The 26717-nt window shown below is 49.6% G+C and overlaps 14 non-coding genes across 14 annotated transcripts; all 14 read left to right on the top strand.

Moving 5' to 3' along the window:
• The first annotated feature begins 291 nt into the window (after nt 1-291).
• Trnat-agu (transfer RNA threonine (anticodon AGU)) lies at nt 292-365 on the top strand. The gene has a single exon. It is a non-coding gene; the product is annotated as a tRNA-Thr (tRNA).
• Nucleotides 366-1762: 1397 nt separating this feature from the next.
• On the top strand, nt 1763-1836 carry Trnat-agu (transfer RNA threonine (anticodon AGU)). Its single transcript has one exon. It is a non-coding gene; the product is annotated as a tRNA-Thr (tRNA).
• A 1386-nt stretch (nt 1837-3222) lies between these two features.
• Nucleotides 3223-3296, top strand: Trnat-agu (transfer RNA threonine (anticodon AGU)). Its single transcript has one exon. It is a non-coding gene; the product is annotated as a tRNA-Thr (tRNA).
• Nucleotides 3297-4671: 1375 nt separating this feature from the next.
• Trnat-agu (transfer RNA threonine (anticodon AGU)) lies at nt 4672-4745 on the top strand. Its single transcript has one exon. It is a non-coding gene; the product is annotated as a tRNA-Thr (tRNA).
• Nucleotides 4746-6142: 1397 nt separating this feature from the next.
• Nucleotides 6143-6216, top strand: Trnat-agu (transfer RNA threonine (anticodon AGU)). The gene has a single exon. It is a non-coding gene; the product is annotated as a tRNA-Thr (tRNA).
• A 1397-nt stretch (nt 6217-7613) lies between these two features.
• Trnat-agu (transfer RNA threonine (anticodon AGU)) lies at nt 7614-7687 on the top strand. The gene has a single exon. It is a non-coding gene; the product is annotated as a tRNA-Thr (tRNA).
• Nucleotides 7688-9084: 1397 nt separating this feature from the next.
• Nucleotides 9085-9158, top strand: Trnat-agu (transfer RNA threonine (anticodon AGU)). The gene has a single exon. It is a non-coding gene; the product is annotated as a tRNA-Thr (tRNA).
• Nucleotides 9159-10555: 1397 nt separating this feature from the next.
• On the top strand, nt 10556-10629 carry Trnat-agu (transfer RNA threonine (anticodon AGU)). The gene has a single exon. It is a non-coding gene; the product is annotated as a tRNA-Thr (tRNA).
• Nucleotides 10630-12027: 1398 nt separating this feature from the next.
• On the top strand, nt 12028-12101 carry Trnat-agu (transfer RNA threonine (anticodon AGU)). The gene has a single exon. It is a non-coding gene; the product is annotated as a tRNA-Thr (tRNA).
• Nucleotides 12102-14930: 2829 nt separating this feature from the next.
• Nucleotides 14931-15004, top strand: Trnat-agu (transfer RNA threonine (anticodon AGU)). The gene has a single exon. It is a non-coding gene; the product is annotated as a tRNA-Thr (tRNA).
• A 1366-nt stretch (nt 15005-16370) lies between these two features.
• Trnat-agu (transfer RNA threonine (anticodon AGU)) lies at nt 16371-16444 on the top strand. The gene has a single exon. It is a non-coding gene; the product is annotated as a tRNA-Thr (tRNA).
• A 5770-nt stretch (nt 16445-22214) lies between these two features.
• Trnat-agu (transfer RNA threonine (anticodon AGU)) lies at nt 22215-22288 on the top strand. Its single transcript has one exon. It is a non-coding gene; the product is annotated as a tRNA-Thr (tRNA).
• A 1377-nt stretch (nt 22289-23665) lies between these two features.
• Trnat-agu (transfer RNA threonine (anticodon AGU)) lies at nt 23666-23739 on the top strand. Its single transcript has one exon. It is a non-coding gene; the product is annotated as a tRNA-Thr (tRNA).
• A 1397-nt stretch (nt 23740-25136) lies between these two features.
• Trnat-agu (transfer RNA threonine (anticodon AGU)) lies at nt 25137-25210 on the top strand. Its single transcript has one exon. It is a non-coding gene; the product is annotated as a tRNA-Thr (tRNA).
• Nucleotides 25211-26717: the final 1507 nt, after the last annotated feature.

The raw sequence follows: 26717 nt of genomic DNA, 5'->3' as shown, positions 1-26717 counted from the left end.
TGTTATCGTGGTGTCATCGAGTGCAGATCTGTCTTAGGTATCACGGCTTAACGTCATTGAAGTCTAGAGGTGGACAACACGTTCGTCTTACTCAGAGCGGTGTCTGAACTCTATTTTCGACGTTATGCGTGCCACTTTCATTGTGGCCAACTACGATTCGATACAGAATGCACGAAACCTGAAAGACACCCTCACTGATACATAGAGAGTAGTGTTTGTCTGCGGAATAATGGGAGTGCAAGGGTCTGTGACGTTGATATGACTGTATGTAGCACTACTAGTTATCGGGGGGGTGGGCGTAGCTCAGATGGTAGAGCGCTCGCTTAGTGTGCGAGAGGTACTGGGATCGATACCCAGCGCCTCCAGAATTTTTAACACACCTACATGCGCACCTTGCCATGCAAGTGGAATAATTCCCAACCGGCAGAGCTGTGTAGGCAGATACAAGCGAACGATTAGCATCCACAATTGCGCCGATATCACGTAAATCCCACTGCACGTTGCCATTCTTTGCGTGCAGTCGGCTGCTACTGGTGTTGCTGGTTGTGACTGCTGATAACAGATGCCGTAGCAATCAATTCATGGAGTGAGATGTATGTTTTGCGATAGTCTGTCTCTGACAAGGAAGCACAGGTGATATAGGTGCGAACACAGGAAGCTTGCAGCCCCTCGCTGCCTGCAGACACAGAGCAGCCACACTAGAAGAGCGGCCTAAGCAGTAGGCGAAATGTGCTCATTCGCTTTGGCGCGACGTCGAACTATAAATAAGGCTGTCACTAGCGTGAGCGTTGCGTGAGCGTCGTGTAAAGTCGGAAAAGTCATCTGCATGGGTGATTGCCAAGTTTGGGGAGCGTTTCGTAGTACGATCAGTGCAATGGGGACGCGGAAACTTGCTGTGTCCCAGTGTTTTGCAGTTGGACGACAAGAGTTTTACACAGTAGCAAAGAGCGAGGCACTGAGTTGGCATGAACAATGGAGAGCACAATGGGGCTCGAGATGTGCTTGTTACCTCAGGTGCTGTGTGATTGTGGACAAGGAGTGAAATGGACCAATTTGTGACCGCCCTTTCAATTTAAGACGTTCAAAACAGACGGAATTTGCATTCGTAATACCAGAGCATCGGAACTACTTGGAACTCTTGTGTATATGAACGTGTCCGCGCCTTTGTATTCTGGTACCTTCGCCGCTACAAACCAACCAACCATCGTGTCCGTGCACATCAGAGTCGCAAAGAATGGAGAATAGCCAGGCTTGGTCGTGTGTGTAGCTGTAGCTCAGTTGGCAGATCGTTCGCTTAGCGTGTGAACGGTCTCGGGTTCAAGCCCCGGCTCCTCCATGTTTTGTGGTCAGTGCATGGTAAGTGTTGGTCGCGGCGAACATAAACGCACGCAAGAAGTTGCAAAACCAGCGTCACAGACTAATATGATGTATACTGTCATAAGGAGAGCAAGATGTAAGTGTGGGGACCGGCTGTTATCGTGGTGTCATCGAGTGCAGATCTGTCTTAGGTATCACGGCTTAACGTCATTGAAGTCTAGAGGTGGACAACACGTTCGTCTTACTCAGAGCGGTGTCTGAACTCTATTTTCGACGTTATGCGTGCCACTTTCATTGTGGCCAACTACGATTCGATACAGAATGCACGAAACCTGAAAGACACCCTCACTGATACATAGAGAGTAGTGTTTGTCTGCGGAATAATGGGAGTGCAAGGGTCTGTGACGTTGATATGACTGTATGTAGCACTACTAGTTATCGGGGGGGTGGGCGTAGCTCAGATGGTAGAGCGCTCGCTTAGTGTGCGAGAGGTACTGGGATCGATACCCAGCGCCTCCAGAATTTTTAACACACCTACATGCGCACCTTGCCATGCAAGTGGAATAATTCCCAACCGGCAGAGGTGTGTAGGCAGATACAAGCGAACGATTAGCATCCACAATTGCGCCGATTTCACGTAAATCCCACTGCACGTTGCCATTCTTTGCGTGTAGTCGGCTGCTACTGGTGTTGCTGGTTGTGACTGCTGATAACAGATGCCGTAGCAATCAATTCATGGAGTGAGATGTATGTTTTGCGATAGTCTGTCTCTGACAAGGAAGCACAGGTGATATAGGTGCGAACACAGGAAGCTTGCAGCCCCTCGCTGCCTGCAGACACAGAGCAGCCACACTAGAAGAGCGGCCTAAGCAGTAGGCGAAATGTGCTCATTCGCTTTGGCGCGACGTCGAACTATAAATAAGGCTGTCACTAGCGTGAGCGTCGTGTAAAGTCGGAAAAGTCATCTGCATGGGTGATTGCCAAGTTTGGGGAGCGTTTCGTAGTACGATCAGTGCAATGGGGACGCGGAAACTTGCTGTGTCCCAGTGTTTTGCAGTTGGACGACAAGAGTTTTACACAGTAGCAAAGAGCGAGGCACTGAGTTGGCATGAACAATGGAGAGCACAATGGGGCTCGAGATGTGCTTGTTACCTCAGGTGCTGTGTGATTGTGGACAAGGAGTGAAATGGACCAATTTGTGACCGCCCTTTCAATTTAAGACGTTCAAAACAGACGGAATTTGCATTCGTAATACCAGAGCATCGGAACTACTTGGAACTCTTGTGTATATGAACGTGTCCGCGCCTTTGTATTCTGGTACCTTCGCCGCTACAAACCAACCAACCATCGTGTCCGTGCACATCAGAGTCGCAAAGAATGGAGAATAGCCAGGCTTGGTCGTGTGTGTAGCTGTAGCTCAGTTGGCAGATCGTTCGCTTAGCGTGTGAACGTTCTCGGGTTCAAGCCCCGGCTCCTCCATGTTTTGTGGTCAGTGCATGGTAAGTGTTGGTCGCGGCGAACATAAACGCACGCAAGAAGTTGCAAAACCAGCGTCACAGACTGATATGATGTATACTGTCATAAGGAGAGCAAGATGTAAGTGTGGGGACCGGCTGTTATCGTGGTGTCATCGAGTGCAGATCTGTCTTAGGTATCACGGCTTAACGTCATTGAAGTCTAGAGGTGGACAACACGTTCGTCTTACTCAGAGCGGTGTCTGAACTCTATTTTCGACGTTATGCGTGCCACTTTCATTGTGGCCAACTACGATTCGATACAGAATGCACGAAACCTGAAAGACACCCTCACTGATACATAGAGAGTAGTGTTTGTCTGCGGAATAATGGGAGTGCAAGGGTCTGTGACGTTGATATGACTGTATGTAGCACTACTAGTTATCGGGGGGGTGGGCGTAGCTCAGATGGTAGAGCGCTCGCTTAGTGTGCGAGAGGTACTGGGATCGATACCCAGCGCCTCCAGAATTTTTAACACACCTACATGCGCACCTTGCCATGCAAGTGGAATAATTCCCAACCGGCAGAGGTGTGTAGGCAGATACAAGCGAACGATTAGCATCCACAATTGCGCCGATTTCACGTAAATCCCACTGCACGTTGCCATTCTTTGCGTGCAGTCGGCTGCTACTGGTGTTGCTGGTTGTGCCTGCTGATAACAGATGCCGTAGCAATCAATTCATGGAGTGAGATGTATGTTTTGCGATAGTCTGTCTCTGACAAGGAAGCACAGGTGATATAGGTGCGAACACAGGAAGCTTGCAGCCCCTCGCTGCCTGCAGACACAGAGCAGCCACACTAGAAGAGCGGCCTAAGCAGTAGGCGAAATGTGCTCATTCGCTTTGGCGCGACGTCGAACTATAAATAAGGCTGTCACTAGCGTGAGCGTCGTGTAAAGTCGGAAAAGTCATCTGCATGGGTGATTGCCAAGTTTGGGGAGCGTTTCGTAGTACGATCAGTGCAATGGGGACGCGGAAACTTGCTGTGTCCCAGTGTTTTGCAGTTGGACGACAAGAGTTTTACACAGTAGCAAAGAGCGAGGCACTGAGTTGGCATGAACAATGGAGAGCACAATGGGGCTCGAGATGTGCTTGTTACCTCAGGTGCTGTGTGATTGTGGACAAGGAGTGAAATGGACCAATTTGTGACCGCCCTTTCAATTTAAGACGTTCAAAACAGACGGAATTTGCATTCGTAATACCAGAGCATCGGAACTACTTGGAACTCTTGTGTATATGAACGTGTCCGCGCCTTTGTATTCTGGTACCTTCGCCGCTACAAACCAACCAACCATCGTGTCCGTGCACATCAGAGTCGCAAAGAATGGAGAATAGCCAGGCTTGGTCGTGTGTGTAGCTGTAGCTCAGTTGGCAGATCGTTCGCTTAGCGTGTGAACGGTCTCGGGTTCAAGCCCCGGCTCCTCCATGTTTTGTGGTCAGTGCATGGTAAGTGTTGGTGGCGGCGAACATAAACGCACGCAAGAAGTTTCAAAACCAGCGTCACAGACTGATATGATGTATACTGTCATAAGGAGAGCAAGATGTAAGTGTGGGGACCGGCTGTTATCGAGTGCAGACCTGTCTTAGGTATCACGGCTTAACGTCATTGAAGTCTAGAGGTGGACAACACGTTCGTCTTACTCAGAGCGGTGTCTGAACTCTATTTTCGACGTTATGCGTGCCACTTTCATTGTGGCCAACTACGATTCGATACAGAATGCACGAAACCTGAAAGACACCCTCACTGATACATAGAGAGTAGTGTTTGTCTGCGGAATAATGGGAGTGCAAGAGTCTGTGACGTTGATATGACTGTATGTAGCACTACTAGTTATCGGGGGGGTGGGCGTAGCTCAGATGGTAGAGCGCTCGCTTAGTGTGCGAGAGGTACTGGGATCGATACCCAGCGCCTCCAGAATTTTTAACACACCTACATGCGCACCTTGCCATGCAAGTGGAATAATTCCCAACCGGCAGAGGTGTGTAGGCAGATACAAGCGAACGATTAGCATCCACAATTGCGCCGATATCACGTAAATCCCACTGCACGTTGCCATTCTTTGCGTGCAGTCGGCTGCTACTGGTGTTGCTGGTTGTGACTGCTGATAACAGATGCCGTAGCAATCAATTCATGGAGTGAGATGTATGTTTTGCGATAGTCTGTCTCTGACAAGGAAGCACAGGTGATATAGGTGCGAACACAGGAAGCTTGCAGCCCCTCGCTGCCTGTAGACACAGAGCAGCCACACTAGAAGAGCGGCCTAAGCAGTAGGCGAAATGTGCTCATTCGCTTTGGCGCGACGTCGAACTATAAATAAGGCTGTCACTAGCGTGAGCGTTGCGTGAGCGTCGTGTAAAGTCGGAAAAGTCATCTGCATGGGTGATTGCCAAGTTTGGGGAGCGTTTCGTAGTACGATCAGTGCAATGGGGACGCGGAAACTTGCTGTGTCCCAGTGTTTTGCAGTTGGACGACAAGAGTTTTACACAGTAGCAAAGAGCGAGGCACTGAGTTGGCATGAACAATGGAGAGCACAATGGGGCTCGAGATGTGCATGTTACCTCAGGTGCTGTGTGATTGTGGACAAGGAGTGAAATGGACCAATTTGTGACCGCCCTTTCAATTTAAGACGTTCAAAACAGACGGAATTTGCATTCGTAATACCAGAGCATCGAAACTACTTGGAACTCTTGTGTGTATGAACGTGTCCGCGCCTTTGTATTCTGGTACCTTCGCCGCTACAAACCAACCAACCATCGTGTCCTTGCACATCAGAGTCGCAAAGAATGGAGAATAGCCAGGCTTGGTCGTGTGTGTAGCTGTAGCTCAGTTGGCAGATCGTTCGCTTAGCGTTTGGACGGTCTCGGGTTCAAGCCCCGGCTCCTCCATGTTTTGTGGTCGGTGCATGGTAAGTGTTTGTCGGGGCGAACATAAACGCACGCAAGAAGTTGCAAAACCAGCGTCACAGACTGATATGATGTATACTGTCATAAGGAGAGCAAGATGTAAGTGTGGGGACCGGCTGTTATCGTGGTGTCATCGAGTGCAGATCTGTCTTAGGTATCACGGCTTAACGTCATTGAAGTCTAGAGGTGGACAACACGTTCGTCTTACTCAGAGCGGTGTCTGAACTCTATTTTCGACGTTATGCGTGCCACTTTCATTGTGGCCAACTACGATTCGATACAGAATGCACGAAACCTGAAAGACACCCTCACTGATACATAGAGAGTAGTGTTTGTCTGCGGAATAATGGGAGTGCAAGGGTCTGTGAGGTTGATATGACTGTATGTAGCACTACTAGTTATCGGGGGGGTGGGCGTAGCTCAGATGGTAGAGCGCTCGCTTAGTGTGCGAGAGGTACTGGGATCGATACCCAGCGCCTCCAGAATTTTTAACACATCTACATGCGCACCTTGCCATGCAAGTGGAATAATTCCCAACCGGCAGAGGTGTGTAGGCAGATACAAGCGAACGATTAGCATCCACAATTGCGCCGATTTCACGTAAATCCCACTGCACGTTGCCATTCTTTGCGTGTAGTCGGCTGCTACTGGTGTTGCTGGTTGTGACTGCTGATAACAGATGCCGTAGCAATCAATTCATGGAGTGAGATGTATGTTTTGCGATAGTCTGTCTCTGACAAGGAAGCACAGGTGATATAGGTGCGAACACAGGAAGCTTGCAGCCCCTCGCTGCCTGCAGACACAGAGCAGCCACACTAGAAGAGCGGCCTAAGCAGTAGGCGAAATGTGCTCATTCGCTTTGGCGCGACGTCGAACTATAAATAAGGCTGTCACTAGCGTGAGCGTTGCGTGAGCGTCGTGTAAAGTCGGAAAAGTCATCTGCATGGGTGATTGCCAAGTTTGGGGAGCGTTTCGTAGTACGATCAGTGCAATGGGGACGCGGAAACTTGCTGTGTCCCAGTGTTTTGCAGTTGGACGACAAGAGTTTTACACAGTAGCAAAGAGCGAGGCACTGAGTTGGCATGAACAATGGAGAGCACAATGGGGCTCGAGATGTGCTTGTTACCTCAGGTGCTGTGTGATTGTGGACAAGGAGTGAAATGGACCAATTTGTGACCGCCCTTTCAATTTAAGACGTTCAAAACAGACGGAATTTGCATTCGTAATACCAGAGCATCGGAACTACTTGGAACTCTTGTGTATATGAACGTGTCCGCGCCTTTGTATTCTGGTACCTTCGCCGCTACAAACCAACCAACCATCGTGTCCGTGCACATCAGAGTCGCAAAGAATGGAGAATAGCCAGGCTTGGTCGTGTGTGTAGCTGTAGCTCAGTTGGCAGATCGTTCGCTTAGCGTGTGAACGGTCTCGGGTTCAAGCCCCGGCTCCTCCATGTTTTGTGGTCAGTGCATGGTAAGTGTTGGTCGCGCCGAACATAAACGCACGCAAGAAGTTGCAAAACCAGCGTCACAGACTGATATGATGTATACTGTCATAAGGAGAGCAAGATGTAAGTGTGGGGACCGGCTGTTATCGTGGTGTCATCGAGTGCAGATCTGTCTTAGGTATCACGGCTTAACGTCATTGAAGTCTAGAGGTGGACAACACGTTCGTCTTACTCAGAGCGGTGTCTGAACTCTATTTTCGACGTTATGCGTGCCACTTTCATTGTGGCCAACTACGATTCGATACAGAATGCACGAAACCTGAAAGACACCCTCACTGATACATAGAGAGTAGTGTTTGTCTGCGGAATAATGGGAGTGCAAGGGTCTGTGAGGTTGATATGACTGTATGTAGCACTACTAGTTATCGGGGGGGTGGGCGTAGCTCAGATGGTAGAGCGCTCGCTTAGTGTGCGAGAGGTACTGGGATCGATACCCAGCGCCTCCAGAATTTTTAACACATCTACATGCGCACCTTGCCATGCAAGTGGAATAATTCCCAACCGGCAGAGGTGTGTAGGCAGATACAAGCGAACGATTAGCATCCACAATTGCGCCGATTTCACGTAAATCCCACTGCACGTTGCCATTCTTTGCGTGTAGTCGGCTGCTACTGGTGTTGCTGGTTGTGACTGCTGATAACAGATGCCGTAGCAATCAATTCATGGAGTGAGATGTATGTTTTGCGATAGTCTGTCTCTGACAAGGAAGCACAGGTGATATAGGTGCGAACACAGGAAGCTTGCAGCCCCTCGCTGCCTGCAGACACAGAGCAGCCACACTAGAAGAGCGGCCTAAGCAGTAGGCGAAATGTGCTCATTCGCTTTGGCGCGACGTCGAACTATAAATAAGGCTGTCACTAGCGTGAGCGTTGCGTGAGCGTCGTGTAAAGTCGGAAAAGTCATCTGCATGGGTGATTGCCAAGTTTGGGGAGCGTTTCGTAGTACGATCAGTGCAATGGGGACGCGGAAACTTGCTGTGTCCCAGTGTTTTGCAGTTGGACGACAAGAGTTTTACACAGTAGCAAAGAGCGAGGCACTGAGTTGGCATGAACAATGGAGAGCACAATGGGGCTCGAGATGTGCATGTTACCTCAGGTGCTGTGTGATTGTGGACAAGGAGTGAAATGGACCAATTTGTGACCGCCCTTTCAATTTAAGACGTTCAAAACAGACGGAATTTGCATTCGTAATACCAGAGCATCGAAACTACTTGGAACTCTTGTGTGTATGAACGTGTCCGCGCCTTTGTATTCTGGTACCTTCGCCGCTACAAACCAACCAACCATCGTGTCCTTGCACATCAGAGTCGCAAAGAATGGAGAATAGCCAGGCTTGGTCGTGTGTGTAGCTGTAGCTCAGTTGGCAGATCGTTCGCTTAGCGTTTGGACGGTCTCGGGTTCAAGCCCCGGCTCCTCCATGTTTTGTGGTCGGTGCATGGTAAGTGTTTGTCGGGGCGAACATAAACGCACGCAAGAAGTTGCAAAACCAGCGTCACAGACTGATATGATGTATACTGTCATAAGGAGAGCAAGATGTAAGTGTGGGGACCGGCTGTTATCGTGGTGTCATCGAGTGCAGATCTGTCTTAGGTATCACGGCTTAACGTCATTGAAGTCTAGAGGTGGACAACACGTTCGTCTTACTCAGAGCGGTGTCTGAACTCTATTTTCGACGTTATGCGTGCCACTTTCATTGTGGCCAACTACGATTCGATACAGAATGCACGAAACCTGAAAGACACCCTCACTGATACATAGAGAGTAGTGTTTGTCTGCGGAATAATGGGAGTGCAAGGGTCTGTGAGGTTGATATGACTGTATGTAGCACTACTAGTTATCGGGGGGGTGGGCGTAGCTCAGATGGTAGAGCGCTCGCTTAGTGTGCGAGAGGTACTGGGATCGATACCCAGCGCCTCCAGAATTTTTAACACATCTACATGCGCACCTTGCCATGCAAGTGGAATAATTCCCAACCGGCAGAGGTGTGTAGGCAGATACAAGCGAACGATTAGCATCCACAATTGCGCCGATTTCACGTAAATCCCACTGCACGTTGCCATTCTTTGCGTGTAGTCGGCTGCTACTGGTGTTGCTGGTTGTGACTGCTGATAACAGATGCCGTAGCAATCAATTCATGGAGTGAGATGTATGTTTTGCGATAGTCTGTCTCTGACAAGGAAGCACAGGTGATATAGGTGCGAACACAGGAAGCTTGCAGCCCCTCGCTGCCTGCAGACACAGAGCAGCCACACTAGAAGAGCGGCCTAAGCAGTAGGCGAAATGTGCTCATTCGCTTTGGCGCGACGTCGAACTATAAATAAGGCTGTCACTAGCGTGAGCGTTGCGTGAGCGTCGTGTAAAGTCGGAAAAGTCATCTGCATGGGTGATTGCCAAGTTTGGGGAGCGTTTCGTAGTACGATCAGTGCAATGGGGACGCGGAAACTTGCTGTGTCCCAGTGTTTTGCAGTTGGACGACAAGAGTTTTACACAGTAGCAAAGAGCGAGGCACTGAGTTGGCATGAACAATGGAGAGCACAATGGGGCTCGAGATGTGCTTGTTACCTCAGGTGCTGTGTGATTGTGGACAAGGAGTGAAATGGACCAATTTGTGACCGCCCTTTCAATTTAAGACGTTCAAAACAGACGGAATTTGCATTCGTAATACCAGAGCATCGGAACTACTTGGAACTCTTGTGTATATGAACGTGTCCGCGCCTTTGTATTCTGGTACCTTCGCCGCTACAAACCAACCAACCATCGTGTCCGTGCACATCAGAGTCGCAAAGAATGGAGAATAGCCAGGCTTGGTCGTGTGTGTAGCTGTAGCTCAGTTGGCAGATCGTTCGCTTAGCGTGTGAACGGTCTCGGGTTCAAGCCCCGGCTCCTCCATGTTTTGTGGTCAGTGCATGGTAAGTGTTGGTCGCGCCGAACATAAACGCACGCAAGAAGTTGCAAAACCAGCGTCACAGACTGATATGATGTATACTGTCATAAGGAGAGCAAGATGTAAGTGTGGGGACCGGCTGTTATCGTGGTGTCATCGAGTGCAGATCTGTCTTAGGTATCACGGCTTAACGTCATTGAAGTCTAGAGGTGGACAACACGTTCGTCTTACTCAGAGCGGTGTCTGAACTCTATTTTCGACGTTATGCGTGCCACTTTCATTGTGGCCAACTACGATTCGATACAGAATGCACGAAACCTGAAAGACACCCTCACTGATACATAGAGAGTAGTGTTTGTCTGCGGAATAATGGGAGTGCAAGGGTCTGTGAGGTTGATATGACTGTATGTAGCACTACTAGTTATCGGGGGGGTGGGCGTAGCTCAGATGGTAGAGCGCTCGCTTAGTGTGCGAGAGGTACTGGGATCGATACCCAGCGCCTCCAGAATTTTTAACACATCTACATGCGCACCTTGCCATGCAAGTGGAATAATTCCCAACCGGCAGAGGTGTGTAGGCAGATACAAGCGAACGATTAGCATCCACAATTGCGCCGATTTCACGTAAATCCCACTGCACGTTGCCATTCTTTGCGTGTAGTCGGCTGCTACTGGTGTTGCTGGTTGTGACTGCTGATAACAGATGCCGTAGCAATCAATTCATGGAGTGAGATGTATGTTTTGCGATAGTCTGTCTCTGACAAGGAAGCACAGGTGATATAGGTGCGAACACAGGAAGCTTGCAGCCCCTCGCTGCCTGCAGACACAGAGCAGCCACACTAGAAGAGCGGCCTAAGCAGTAGGCGAAATGTGCTCATTCGCTTTGGCGCGACGTCGAACTATAAATAAGGCTGTCACTAGCGTGAGCGTTGCGTGAGCGTCGTGTAAAGTCGGAAAAGTCATCTGCATGGGTGATTGCCAAGTTTGGGGAGCGTTTCGTAGTACGATCAGTGCAAATGGGGACGCGGAAACTTGCTGTGTCCCAGTGTTTTGCAGTTGGACGACAAGAGTTTTACACAGTAGCAAAGAGCGAGGCACTGAGTTGGCATGAACAATGGAGAGCACAATGGGGCTCGAGATGTGCTTGTTACCTCAGGTGCTGTGTGATTGTGGACAAGGAGTGAAATGGACCAATTTGTGACCGCCCTTTCAATTTAAGACGTTCAAAACAGACGGAATTTGCATTCGTAATACCAGAGCATCGGAACTACTTGGAACTCTTGCGTATACGAACGTGTCCGCGCCTTTGTATTCTGGTACCTTCGCCGCTACAAACCAACCAACCATCGTGTCCGTGCACATGAGAGTCGCAAAGAATGGAGAATAGCCTGGCTTGGTCGTGTGTGTAGCTGTAGCTCAGTTGGCAGATCGTTCGCTTAGCGTGTGAACGGTCTCGGGTTCAAGCCCCGGCTCCTCCATGTTTTGTGGTCAGTGCATGGTAAGTGTTGGTCGCGGCGAACATAAACGCACGCAAGAAGTTGCAAAACCAGCGTCACAGACTGATATGATGTATACTGTCATAAGGAGAGCAAGATGTAAGTGTGGGGACCGGCTGTTATCGTGGTGTCATCGAGTGCAGATCTGTCTTAGGTATCACGGCTTAACGTCATTGAAGTCTAGAGGTGGACAACACGTTCGTCTTACTCAGAGCGGTGTCTGAACTCTATTTTCGACGTTATGCGTGCCACTTTCATTGTGGCCAACTACGATTCGATACAGAATGCACGAAACCTGAAAGACACCCTCACTGATACATAGAGAGTAGTGTTTGTCTGCGGAATAATGGGAGTGCAAGGGTCTGTGACGTTGATATGACTGTATGTAGCACTACTAGTTATCGTGGGGGTGGGCGTAGCTCAGATGGTAGAGCGCTCGCTTAGTGTGCGAGAGGTACTGGGATCGATACCCAGCGCCTCCAGAATTTTTAACACACCTACATGCGCACCTTGCCAACCGGCAGAGGTGTGTAGGCAGATACAAGCGAACGATTAGCATCCACAATTGCGCCGATTTCACGTAAATCCCACTGCACGTTGCCATTCTTTGCGTGTAGTCGGCTGCTACTGGTGTTGCTGGTTGTGACTGCTGATAACAGATGCCGTAGCAATCAATTCATGGAGTGAGATGTATGTTTTGCGATAGTCTGTCTCTGACAAGGAAGCACAGGTGATATAGGTGCGAACACAGGAAGCTTGCAGCCCCTCGCTGCCTGCAGACACAGAGCAGCCACACTAGAAGAGCGGCCTAAGCAGTAGGCGAAATGTGCTCATTCGCTTTGGCGCGACGTCGAACTATAAATAAGGCTGTCACTAGCGTGAGCGTTGCGTGAGCGTCGTGTAAAGTCGGAAAAGTCATCTGCATGGGTGATTGCCAAGTTTGGGGAGCGTTTCGTAGTACGATCAGTGCAAATGGGGACGCGGAAACTTGCTGTGTCCCAGTGTTTTGCAGTTGGACGACAAGAGTTTTACACAGTAGCAAAGAGCGAGGCACTGAGTTGGCATGAACAATGGAGAGCACAATGGGGCTCGAGATGTGCTTGTTACCTCAGGTGCTGTGTGATTGTGGACAAGGAGTGAAATGGACCAATTTGTGACCGCCCTTTCAATTTAAGACGTTCAAAACAGACGGAATTTGCATTCGTAATACCAGAGCATCGGAACTACTTGGAACTCTTGCGTATACGAACGTGTCCGCGCCTTTGTATTCTGGTACCTTCGCCGCTACAAACCAACCAACCATCGTGTCCGTGCACATGAGAGTCGCAAAGAATGGAGAATAGCCTGGCTTGGTCGTGTGTGTAGCTGTAGCTCAGTTGGCAGATCGTTCGCTTAGCGTGTGAACGGTCTCGGGTTCAAGCCCCGGCTCCTCCATGTTTTGTGGTCAGTGCATGGTAAGTGTTGGTCGCGGCGAACATAAACGCACGCAAGAAGTTGCAAAACCAGCGTCACAGACTGATATGATGTATACTGTCATAAGGAGAGCAAGATGTAAGTGTGGGGACCGGCTGTTATCGTGGTGTCATCGAGTGCAGATCTGTCTTAGGTATCACGGCTTAACGTCATTGAAGTCTAGAGGTGGACAACACGTTCGTCTTACTCAGAGCGGTGTCTGAACTCTATTTTCGACGTTATGCGTGCCACTTTCATTGTGGCCAACTACGATTCGATACAGAATGCACGAAACCTGAAAGACACCCTCACTGATACATAGAGAGTAGTGTTTGTCTGCGGAATAATGGGAGTGCAAGGGTCTGTGACGTTGATATGACTGTATGTAGCACTACTAGTTATCGTGGGGGTGGGCGTAGCTCAGATGGTAGAGCGCTCGCTTAGTGTGCGAGAGGTACTGGGATTGATACCCAGCGCCTCCAGAATTTTTAACACACCTACATGCGCACCTTGCCAACCGGCAGAGGTGTGTAGGCAGATACAAGCGAACGATTAGCATCCACAATTGCGCCGATTTCACGTAAATCCCACTGCACGTTGCCATTCTTTGCGTGTAGTCGGCTGCTACTGGTGTTGCTGGTTGTGACTGCTGATAACAGATGCCGTAGCAATCAATTCATGGAGTGAGATGTATGTTTTGCGATAGTCTGTCTCTGACAAGGAAGCACAGGTGATATAGGTGCGAACACAGGAAGCTTGCAGCCCCTCGCTGCCTGCAGACACAGAGCAGCCACACTAGAAGAGCGGCCTAAGCAGTAGGCGAAATGTGCTCATTCGCTTTGGCGCGACGTCGAACTATAAATAAGGCTGTCACTAGCGTGAGCGTTGCGTGAGCGTCGTGTAAAGTCGGAAAAGTCATCTGCATGGGTGATTGCCAAGTTTGGGGAGCGTTTCGTAGTACGATCAGTGCAATGGGGACGCGGAAACTTGCTGTGTCCCAGTGTTTTGCAGTTGGACGACAAGAGTTTTACACAGTAGCAAAGAGCGAGGCACTGAGTTGGCATGAACAATGGAGAGCACAATGGGGCTCGAGATGTGCTTGTTACCTCAGGTGCTGTGTGATTGTGGACAAGGAGTGAAATGGACCAATTTGTGACCGCCCTTTCAATTTAAGACGTTCAAAACAGACGGAATTTGCATTCGTAATACCAGAGCATCGGAACTACTTGGAACTCTTGTGTATATGAACGTGTCCGCGCCTTTGTATTCTGGTACCTTCGCCGCTACAAACCAACCAACCATCGTGTCCGTGCACATGAGAGTCGCAAAGAATGGAGAATAGCCTGGCTTGGTCGTGTGTGTAGCTGTAGCTCAGTTGGCAGATCGTTCGCTTAGCGTGTGAACGGTCTCGGGTTCAAGCCCCGGCTCCTCCATGTTTTGTGGTCAGTGCATGGTAAGTGTTGGTCGCGGCGAACATAAACGCACGCAAGAAGTTGCAAAACCAGCGTCACAGACTGATATGATGTATACTGTCATAAGGAGAGCAAGATGTAAGTGTGGGGACCGGCTGTTATCGTGGTGTCATCGAGTGCAGATCTGTCTTAGGTATCACGGCTTAACGTCATTGAAGTCTAGAGGTGGACAACACGTTCGTCTTACTCAGAGCGGTGTCTGAACTCTATTTTCGACGTTATGCGTGCCACTTTCATTGTGGCCAACTACGATTCGATACAGAATGCACGAAACCTGAAAGACACCCTCACTGATACATAGAGAGTAGTGTTTGTCTGCGGAATAATGGGAGTGCAAGGGTCTGTGACGTTGATATGACTGTATGTAGCACTACTAGTTATCGGGGGGGTGGGCGTAGCTCAGATGGTAGAGCGCTCGCTTAGTGTGCGAGAGGTACTGGGATCGATACCCAGCGCCTCCAGAATTTTTAACACACCTACATGCGCACCTTGCCAACCGGCAGAGGTGTGTAGGCAGATACAAGCGAACGATTAGCATCCACAATTGCGCCGATTTCACGTAAATCCCACTGCACGTTGCCATTCTTTGCGTGTAGTCGGCTGCTACTGGTGTTGCTGGTTGTGACTGCTGATAACAGATGCCGTAGCAATCAACTCATGGAGTGAGATGTATGTTTTGCGATAGTCTGTCTCTGACAAGGAAGCACAGGTGATATAGGTGCGAACACAGGAAGCTTGCAGCCCCTCGCTGCCTGCAGACACAGAGCAGCCACACTAGAAGAGCGGCCTAAGCAGTAGGCGAAATGTGCTCATTCGCTTTGGCGCGACGTCGAACTATAAATAAGGCTGTCACTAGCGTGAGCGTCGTGTAAAGTCGGAAAAGTCATCTGCATGGGTGATTGCCAAGTTTGGGGAGCGTTTCGTAGTACGATCAGTGCAATGGGGACGCGGAAACTTGCTGTGTCCCAGTGTTTCGCAGTTGGACGACAAGAGTTTTACACAGTAGCAAAGAGCGAGGCACTGAGTTGGCATGAACAATGGAGAGCACAATGGGGCTCGAGATGTGCTTGTTACCTCAGGTGCTGTGTGATTGTGGACAAGGAGTGAAATGGACCAATTTGTGACCGCCCTTTCAATTTAAGACGTTCAAAACAGACGGAATTTGCATTCGTAATACCAGAGCATCGAAACTACTTGGAACTCTTGTGTATATGAACGTGTCCGCGCCTTTGTATTCTGGTACCTTCGCCGCTACAAACCAACCAACCATCGTGTCCGTGCACATCAGAGTCGCAAAGAATGGAGAATAGCCAGGCTTGGTCGTGTGTGTAGCTGTAGCTCAGTTGGCAGATCGTTCGCTTAGCGTGTGGACGGTCTCGGGTTGAAGCCCCGGCTCCTCCATGTTTTGTGGTCGGTGCATGGTAAGTGTTTGTCGGGGCGAACATAAACGCACGCAAGAAGTTGCAAAACCAGCGTCACAGACTGATATGATGTATACTGTCATAAGGAGAGCAAGATGTAAGTGTGGGGACCGGCTGTTATCGTGGTGTCATCGAGTGCAGATCTGTCTTAGGTATCACGGCTTAACGTCATTGAAGTCTAGAGGTGGACAACACGTTCGTCTTACTCAGAGCGGTGTCTGAACTCTATTTTCGACGTTATGCGTGCCACTTTCATTGTGGCCAACTACGATTCGATACAGAATGCACGAAACCTGAAAGACACCCTCACTGATACATAGAGAGTAGTGTTTGTCTGCGGAATAATGGGAGTGCAAGGGTCTGTGACGTTGATATGACTGTATGTAGCACTACTAGTTATCGGGGGGGTGGGCGTAGCTCAGATGGTAGAGCGCTCGCTTAGTGTGCGAGAGGTACTGGGATCGATACCCAGCGCCTCCAGAATTTTTAACACACCTACATGCGCACCTTGCCATGCAAGTGGAATAATTCCCAACCGGCAGAGGTGTGTAGGCAGATACAAGCGAACGATTAGCATCCACAATTGCGCCGATTTCACGTAAATCCCACTGCACGTTGCCATTCTTTGCGTGTAGTCGGCTGCTACTGGTGTTGCTGGTTGTGACTGCTGATAACAGATGCCGTAGCAATCAATTCATGGAGTGAGATGTATGTTTTGCGATAGTCTGTCTCTGACAAGGAAGCACAGGTGATATAGGTGCGAACACAGGAAGCTTGCAGCCCCTCGCTGCCTGCAGACACAGAGCAGCCACACTAGAAGAGCGGCCTAAGCAGTAGGCGAAATGTGCTCATTCGCTTTGGCGCGACGTCGAACTATAAATAAGGCTGTCACTAGCGTGAGCGTTGCGTGAGCGTCGTGTAAAGTCGGAAAAGTCATCTGCATGGGTGATTGCCAAGTTTGGGGAGCGTTTCGTAGTACGATCAGTGCAATGGGGACGCGGAAACTTGCTGTGTCCCAGTGTTTTGCAGTTGGACGACAAGAGTTTTACACAGTAGCAAAGAGCGAGGCACTGAGTTGGCATGAACAATGGAGAGCACAATGGGGCTCGAGATGTGCTTGTTACCTCAGGTGCTGTGTGATTGTGGACAAGGAGTGAAATGGACCAATTTGTGACCGCCCTTTCAATTTAAGACGTTCAAAACAGACGGAATTTGCATTCGTAATACCAGAGCATCGGAACTACTTGGAACTCTTGTGTATATGAACGTGTCCGCGCCTTTGTATTCTGGTACCTTCGCCGCTACAAACCAACCAACCATCGTGTCCGTGCACATCAGAGTCGCAAAGAATGGAGAATAGCCAGGCTTGGTCGTGTGTGTAGCTGTAGCTCAGTTGGCAGATCGTTCGCTTAGCGTGTGAACGGTCTCGGGTTCAAGCCCCGGCTCCTCCATGTTTTGTGGTCAGTGCATGGTAAGTGTTGGTCGCGGCGAACATAAACGCACGCAAGAAGTTGCAAAACCAGCGTCACAGACTGATATGATGTATACTGTCATAAGGAGAGCAAGATGTAAGTGTGGGGACCGGCTGTTATCGTGGTGTCATCGAGTGCAGATATGTCTTAGGTATCACGGCTTAACGTCATTGAAGTCTAGAGGTGGACAACACGTTCGTCTTACTCAGAGCGGTGTCTGAACTCTATTTTCGACGTTATGCGTGCCACTTTCATTGTGGCCAACTACGATTCGATACAGAATGCACGAAACCTGAAAGACACCCTCACTGATACATAGAGAGTAGTGTTTGTCTGCGGAATAATGGGAGTGCAAGGGTCTGTGACGTTGATATGACTGTATGTAGCACTACTAGTTATCGGGGGGGTGGGCGTAGCTCAGATGGTAGAGCGCTCGCTTAGTGTGCGAGAGGTACTGGGATCGATACCCAGCGCTTCCAGAATTTTTAACACACCTACATGCGCACCTTGCCATGCAAGTGGAATAATTCCCAACCGGCAGAGGTGTGTAGGCAGATACAAGCGAACGATTAGCATCCACAATTGCGCCGATTTCACGTAAATCCCACTGCACGTTGCCATTCTTTGCGTGTAGTCGGCTGCTACTGGTGTTGCTGGTTGTGACTGCTGATAACAGATGCCGTAGCAATCAATTCATGGAGTGAGATGTATGTTTTGCGATAGTCTGTCTCTGACAAGGAAGCACAGGTGATATAGGTGCGAACACAGGAAGCTTGCAGCCCCTCGCTGCCTGCAGACACAGAGCAGCCACACTAGAAGAGCGGCCTAAGCAGTAGGCGAAATGTGCTCATTCGCTTTGGCGCGACGTCGAACTATAAATAAGGCTGTCACTAGCGTGAGCGTCGTGTAAAGTCGGAAAAGTCATCTGCATGGGTGATTGCCAAGTTTGGGGAGCGTTTCGTAGTACGATCAGTGCAATGGGGACGCGGAAACTTGCTGTGTCCCAGTGTTTCGCAGTTGGACGACAAGAGTTTTACACAGTAGCAAAGAGCGAGGCACTGAGTTGGCATGAACAATGGAGAGCACAATGGGGCTCGAGATGTGCTTGTTACCTCAGGTGCTGTGTGATTGTGGACAAGGAGTGAAATGGACCAATTTGTGACCGCCCTTTCAATTTAAGACGTTCAAAACAGACGGAATTTGCATTCGTAATACCAGAGCATCGAAACTACTTGGAACTCTTGTGTATATGAACGTGTCCGCGCCTTTGTATTCTGGTACCTTCGCCGCTACAAACCAACCAACCATCGTGTCCGTGCACATCAGAGTCGCAAAGAATGGAGAATAGCCAGGCTTGGTCGTGTGTGTAGCTGTAGCTCAGTTGGCAGATCGTTCGCTTAGCGTGTGGACGGTCTCGGGTTGAAGCCCCGGCTCCTCCATGTTTTGTGGTCGGTGCATGGTAAGTGTTTGTCGGGGCGAACATAAACGCACGCAAGAAGTTGCAAAACCAGCGTCACAGACTGATATGATGTATACTGTCATAAGGAGAGCAAGATGTAAGTGTGGGGACCGGCTGTTATCGTGGTGTCATCGAGTGCAGATCTGTCTTAGGTATCACGGCTTAACGTCATTGAAGTCTAGAGGTGGACAACACGTTCGTCTTACTCAGAGCGGTGTCTGAACTCTATTTTCGACGTTATGCGTGCCACTTTCATTGTGGCCAACTACGATTCGATACAGAATGCACGAAACCTGAAAGACACCCTCACTGATACATAGAGAGTAGTGTTTGTCTGCGGAATAATGGGAGTGCAAGGGTCTGTGACGTTGATATGACTGTATGTAGCACTACTAGTTAGCGGGGGGGGGTGGGCGTAGCTCAGATGGTAGAGCGCTCGCTTAGTGTGCGAGAGGTACTGGGATCGATACCCAGCGCTTCCAGAATTTTTAACACACCTACATGCGCACCTTGCCATGCAAGTGGAATAATTCCCAACCGGCAGAGGTGTGTAGGCAGATACAAGCGAACGATTAGCATCCACAATTGCGCCGATTTCACGTAAATCCCACTGCACGTTGCCATTCTTTGCGTGTAGTCGGCTGCTACTGGTGTTGCTGGTTGTGACTGCTGATAACAGATGCCGTAGCAATCAATTCATGGAGTGAGATGTATGTTTTGCGATAGTCTGTCTCTGACAAGGAAGCACAGGTGATATAGGTGCGAACACAGGAAGCTTGCAGCCCCTCGCTGCCTGCAGACACAGAGCAGCCACACTAGAAGAGCGGCCTAAGCAGTAGGCGAAATGTGCTCATTCGCTTTGGCGCGACGTCGAACTATAAATAAGGCTGTCACTAGCGTGAGCGTCGTGTAAAGTCGGAAAAGTCATCTGCATGGGTGATTGCCAAGTTTGGGGAGCGTTTCGTAGTACGATCAGTGCAATGGGGACGCGGAAACTTGCTGTGTCCCAGTGTTTCGCAGTTGGACGACAAGAGTTTTACACAGTAGCAAAGAGCGAGGCACTGAGTTGGCATGAACAATGGAGAGCACAATGGGGCTCGAGATGTGCTTGTTACCTCAGGTGCTGTGTGATTGTGGACAAGGAGTGAAATGGACCAATTTGTGACCGCCCTTTCAATTTAAGACGTTCAAAACAGACGGAATTTGCATTCGTAATACCAGAGCATCGAAACTACTTGGAACTCTTGTGTATATGAACGTGTCCGCGCCTTTGTATTCTGGTACCTTCGCCGCTACAAACCAACCAACCATCGTGTCCGTGCACATCAGAGTCGCAAAGAATGGAGAATAGCCAGGCTTGGTCGTGTGTGTAGCTGTAGCTCAGTTGGCAGATCGTTCGCTTAGCGTGTGGACGGTCTCGGGTTGAAGCCCCGGCTCCTCCATGTTTTGTGGTCGGTGCATGGTAAGTGTTTGTCGGGGCGAACATAAACGCACGCAAGAAGTTGCAAAACCAGCGTCACAGACTGATATGATGTATACTGTCATAAGGAGAGCAAGATGTAAGTGTGGGGACCGGCTGTTATCGTGGTGTCATCGAGTGCAGATCTGTCTTAGGTATCACGGCTTAACGTCATTGAAGTCTAGAGGTGGACAACACGTTCGTCTTACTCAGAGCGGTGTCTGAACTCTATTTTCGACGTTATGCGTGCCACTTTCATTGTGGCCAACTACGATTCGATACAGAATGCACGAAACCTGAAAGACACCCTCACTGATACATAGAGAGTAGTGTTTGTCTGCGGAATAATGGGAGTGCAAGGGTCTGTGACGTTGATATGACTGTATGTAGCACTACTAGTTATCGGGGGAGTGGGCGTAGCTCAGATGGTAGAGCGCTCGCTTAGTGTGCGAAAGGTACTGGGATCGATACCCAGCGCCTCCAGAATTTTTAACACACCTACATGCGCACCTTGCCAACCGGCAGAGGTGTGTAGGCAGATACAAGCGAACGATTAGCATCCACAATTGCGCCGATTTCACGTAAATCCCACTGCACGTTGCCATTCTTTGCGTGTAGTCGGCTGCTACTGGTGTTGCTGGTTGTGACTGCTGATAACAGATGCCGTAGCAATCAATTCATGGAGTGAGATGTATGTTTTGCGATAGTCTGTCTCTGACAAGGAAGCACAGGTGATATAGGTGCGAACACAGGAAGCTTGCAGCCCCTCGCTGCCTGCAGACACAGAGCAGCCACACTAGAAGAGCGGCCTAAGCAGTAGGCGAAATGTGCTCATTCGCTTTGGCGCGACGTCGAACTATAAATAAGGCTGTCACTAGCGTGAGCGTTGCGTGAGCGTCGTGTAAAGTCGGAAAAGTCATCTGCATGGGTGATTGCCAAGTTTGGGGAGCGTTTCGTAGTACGATCAGTGCAATGGGGACGCGGAAACTTGCTGTGTCCCAGTGTTTTGCAGTTGGACGACAAGAGTTTTACACAGTAGCAAAGAGCGAGGCACTGAGTTGGCATGAACAATGGAGAGCACAATGGGGCTCGAGATGTGCTTGTTACCTCAGGTGCTGTGTGATTGTGGACAAGGAGTGAAATGGACCAATTTGTGACCGCCCTTTCAATTTAAGACGTTCAAAACAGACGGAATTTGCATTCGTAATACCAGAGCATCGGAACTACTTGGAACTCTTGTGTATATGAACGTGTCCGCGCCTTTGTATTCTGGTACCTTCGCCGCTACAAACCAACCAACCATCGTGTCCGTGCACATGAGAGTCGCAAAGAATGGAGAATAGCCTGGCTTGGTCGTGTGTGTAGCTGTAGCTCAGTTGGCAGATCGTTCGCTTAGCGTGTGAACGGTCTCGGGTTCAAGCCCCGGCTCCTCCATGTTTTGTGGTCAGTGCATGGTAAGTGTTGGTCGCGGCGAACATAAACGCACGCAAGAAGTTGCAAAACCAGCGTCACAGACTGATATGATGTATACTGTCATAAGGAGAGCAAGATGTAAGTGTGGGGACCGGCTGTTATCGTGGTGTCATCGAGTGCAGATCTGTCTTAGGTATCACGGCTTAACGTCATTGAAGTCTAGAGGTGGACAACACGTTCGTCTTACTCAGAGCGGTGTCTGAACTCTATTTTCGACGTTATGCGTGCCACTTTCATTGTGGCCAACTACGATTCGATACAGAATGCACGAAACCTGAAAGACACCCTCACTGATACATAGAGAGTAGTGTTTGTCTGCGGAATAATGGGAGTGCAAGGGTCTGTGACGTTGATATGACTGTATGTAGCACTACTAGTTATCGGGGGGGTGGGCGTAGCTCAGATGGTAGAGCGCTCGCTTAGTGTGCGAGAGGTACTGGGATCGATACCCAGCGCCTCCAGAATTTTTAACTCACCTACATGAGCACCTTGCCAACCGGCAGAGGTGTGTAGGCAGATACAAGCGAACGATTAGCATCCACAATTGCGCCGATTTCACGTAAATCCCACTGCACGTTGCCATTCTTTGCGTGTAGTCGGCTGCTACTGGTGTTGCTGGTTGTGACTGCTGATAACAGATGCCGTAGCAATCAACTCATGGAGTGAGATGTATGTTTTGCGATAGTCTGTCTCTGACAAGGAAGCACAGGTGATATAGGTGCGAACACAGGAAGCTTGCAGCCCCTCGCTGCCTGCAGACACAGAGCAGCCACACTAGAAGAGCGGCCTAAGCAGTAGGCGAAATGTGCTCATTCGCTTTGGCGCGACGTCGAACTATAAATAAGGCTGTCACTAGCGTGAGCGTTGCGTGAGCGTCGTGTAAAGTCGGAAAAGTCATCTGCATGGGTGATTGCCAAGTTTGGGGAGCGTTTCGTAGTACGATCAGTGCAATGGGGACGCGGAAACTTGCTGTGTCCCAGTGTTTCGCAGTTGGACGACAAGAGTTTTACACAGTAGCAAAGAGCGAGGCACTGAGTTGGCATGAACAATGGAGAGCACAATGGGGCTCGAGATGTGCTTGTTACCTCAGGTGCTGTGTGATTGTGGACAAGGAGTGAAATGGACCAATTTGTGACCGCCCTTTCAATTTAAGACGTTCAAAACAGACGGAATTTGCATTCGTAATACCAGAGCATCGAAACTACTTGGAACTCTTGTGTATATGAACGTGTCCGCGCCTTTGTATTCTGGTACCTTCGCCGCTACAAACCAACCAACCATCGTGTCCGTGCACATCAGAGTCGCAAAGAATGGAGAATAGCCAGGCTTGGTCGTGTGTGTAGCTGTAGCTCAGTTGGCAGATCGTTCGCTTAGCGTGTGGACGGTCTCGGGTTGAAGCCCCGGCTCCTCCATGTTTTGTGGTCGGTGCATGGTAAGTGTTTGTCGGGGCGAACATAAACGCACGCAAGAAGTTGCAAAACCAGCGTCACAGACTGATATGATGTATACTGTCATAAGGAGAGCAAGATGTAAGTGTGGGGACCGGCTGTTATCGTGGTGTCATCGAGTGCAGATCTGTCTTAGGTATCACGGCTTAACGTCATTGAAGTCTAGAGGTGGACAACACGTTCGTCTTACTCAGAGCGGTGTCTGAACTCTATTTTCGACGTTATGCGTGCCACTTTCATTGTGGCCAACTACGATTCGATACAGAATGCACGAAACCTGAAAGACACCCTCACTGATACATGGAGAGTAGTGTTTGTCTGCGGAATAATGGGAGTGCAAGGGTCTGTGACGTTGATATGACTGTATGTAGCACTACTAGTTATCGGGGGGGTGGGCGTAGCTCAGATGGTAGAGCGCTCGCTTAGTGTGCGAGAGGTACTGGGATCGATACCCAGCGCCTCCAGAATTTTTAACACACCTACATGCGCAGCTTGCCATGCAAGTGGAATAATTCCCAACCGGCAGAGGTGTGTAGGCAGATACAAGCGAACGATTAGCATCCACAATTGCGCCGATTTCACGTAAATCCCACTGCACGTTGCCATTCTTTGCGTGTAGTCGGCTGCTACTGGTGTTGCTGGTTGTGACTGCTGATAACAGATGCCGTAGCAATCAACTCATGGAGTGAGATGTATGTTTTGCGATAGTCTGTCTCTGACAAGGAAGCACAGGTGATATAGGTGCGAACACAGGAAGCTTGCAGCCCCTCGCTGCCTGCAGACACAGAGCAGCCACACTAGAAGAGCGGCCTAAGCAGTAGGCGAAATGTGCTCATTCGCTTTGGCGCGACGTCGAACTATAAATAAGGCTGTCACTAGCGTGAGCGTTGCGTGAGCGTCGTGTAAAGTCGGAAAAGTCATCTGCATGGGTGATTGCCAAGTTTGGGGAGCGTTTCGTAGTACGATCAGTGCAATGGGGACGCGGAAACTTGCTGTGTCCCAGTGTTTCGCAGTTGGACGACAAGAGTTTTACACAGTAGCAAAGAGCGAGGCACTGAGTTGGCATGAACAATGGAGAGCACAATGGGGCTCGAGATGTGCTTGTTACCTCAGGTGCTGTGTGATTGTGGACAAGGAGTGAAATGGACCAATTTGTGACCGCCCTTTCAATTTAAGACGTTCAAAACAGACGGAATTTGCATTCGTAATACCAGAGCATCGAAACTACTTGGAACTCTTGTGTATATGAACGTGTCCGCGCCTTTGTATTCTGGTACCTTCGCCGCTACAAACCAACCAACCATCGTGTCCGTGCACATCAGAGTCGCAAAGAATGGAGAATAGCCAGGCTTGGTCGTGTGTGTAGCTGTAGCTCAGTTGGCAGATCGTTCGCTTAGCGTGTGGACGGTCTCGGGTTGAAGCCCCGGCTCCTCCATGTTTTGTGGTCGGTGCATGGTAAGTGTTTGTCGGGGCGAACATAAACGCACGCAAGAAGTTGCAAAACCAGCGTCACAGACTGATATGATGTATACTGTCATAAGGAGAGCAAGATGTAAGTGTGGGGACCGGCTGTTATCGTGGTGTCATCGAGTGCAGATCTGTCTTAGGTATCACGGCTTAACGTCATTGAAGTCTAGAGGTGGACAACACGTTCGTCTTACTCAGAGCGGTGTCTGAACTCTATTTTCGACGTTATGCGTGCCACTTTCATTGTGGCCAACTACGATTCGATACAGAATGCACGAAACCTGAAAGACACCCTCACTGATACATAGAGAGTAGTGTTTGTCTGCGGAATAATGGGAGTGCAAGGGTCTGTGACGTTGATATGACTGTATGTAGCACTACTAGTTATCGGGGGGGTGGGCGTAGCTCAGATGGTAGAGCGCTCGCTTAGTGTGCGAGAGGTACTGGGATCGATACCCAGCGCCTCCAGAATTTTTAACACACCTACATGCGCACCTTGCCATGCAAGTGGAATAATTCCCAACCGGCAGAGGTGTGTAGGCAGATACAAGCGAACGATTAGCATCCACAATTGCGCCGATTTCACGTAAATCCCACTGCACGTTGCCATTCTTTGCGTGTAGTCGGCTGCTACTGGTGTTGCTGGTTGTGACTGCTGATAACAGATGCCGTAGCAATCAATTCATGGAGTGAGATGTATGTTTTGCGATAGTCTGTCTCTGACAAGGAAGCACAGGTGATATAGGTGCGAACACAGGAAGCTTGCAGCCCCTCGCTGCCTGCAGACACAGAGCAGCCACACTAGAAGAGCGGCCTAAGCAGTAGGCGAAATGTGCTCATTCGCTTTGGCGCGACGTCGAACTATAAATAAGGCTGTCACTAGCGTGAGCGTTGCGTGAGCGTCGTGTAAAGTCGGAAAAGTCATCTGCATGGGTGATTGCCAAGTTTGGGGAGCGTTTCGTAGTACGATCAGTGCAATGGGGACGCGGAAACTTGCTGTGTCCCAGTGTTTTGCAGTTGGACGACAAGAGTTTTACACAGTAGCAAAGAGCGAGGCACTGAGTTGGCATGAACAATGGAGAGCACAATGGGGCTCGAGATGTGCTTGTTACCTCAGGTGCTGTGTGATTGTGGACAAGGAGTGAAATGGACCAATTTGTGACCGCCCTTTCAATTTAAGACGTTCAAAACAGACGGAATTTGCATTCGTAATACCAGAGCATCGGAACTACTTGGAACTCTTGTGTATATGAACGTGTCCGCGCCTTTGTATTCTGGTACCTTCGCCGCTACAAACCAACCAACCATCGTGTCCGTGCACATCAGAGTCGCAAAGAATGGAGAATAGCCAGGCTTGGTCGTGTGTGTAGCTGTAGCTCAGTTGGCAGATCGTTCGCTTAGCGTGTGAACGGTCTCGGGTTCAAGCCCCGGCTCCTCCATGTTTTGTGGTCAGTGCATGGTAAGTGTTGGTCGCGGCGAACATAAACGCACGCAAGAAGTTGCAAAACCAGCGTCACAGACTGATATGATGTATACTGTCATAAGGAGAGCAAGATGTAAGTGTGGGGACCGGCTGTTATCGTGGTGTCATCGAGTGCAGATCTGTCTTAGGTATCACGGCTTAACGTCATTGAAGTCTAGAGGTGGACAACACGTTCGTCTTACTCAGAGCGGTGTCTGAACTCTATTTTCGACGTTATGCGTGCCACTTTCATTGTGGCCAACTACGATTCGATACAGAATGCACGAAACCTGAAAGACACCCTCACTGATACATAGAGAGTAGTGTTTGTCTGCGGAATAATGGGAGTGCAAGGGTCTGTGACGTTGATATGACTGTATGTAGCACTACTAGTTATCGGGGGGGTGGGCGTAGCTCAGATGGTAGAGCGCTCGCTTAGTGTGCGAGAGGTACTGGGATCGATACCCAGCGCTTCCAGAATTTTTAACACACCTACATGCGCACCTTGCCATG

This window comes from Schistocerca gregaria, unplaced genomic scaffold, assembly GCF_023897955.1.
Source record: "Schistocerca gregaria isolate iqSchGreg1 unplaced genomic scaffold, iqSchGreg1.2 ptg000180l, whole genome shotgun sequence".
Lineage (NCBI taxonomy): Eukaryota > Metazoa > Arthropoda > Insecta > Orthoptera > Acrididae > Schistocerca > Schistocerca gregaria.
This window is presented reverse-complemented; position numbering and strand designations above follow the sequence as displayed.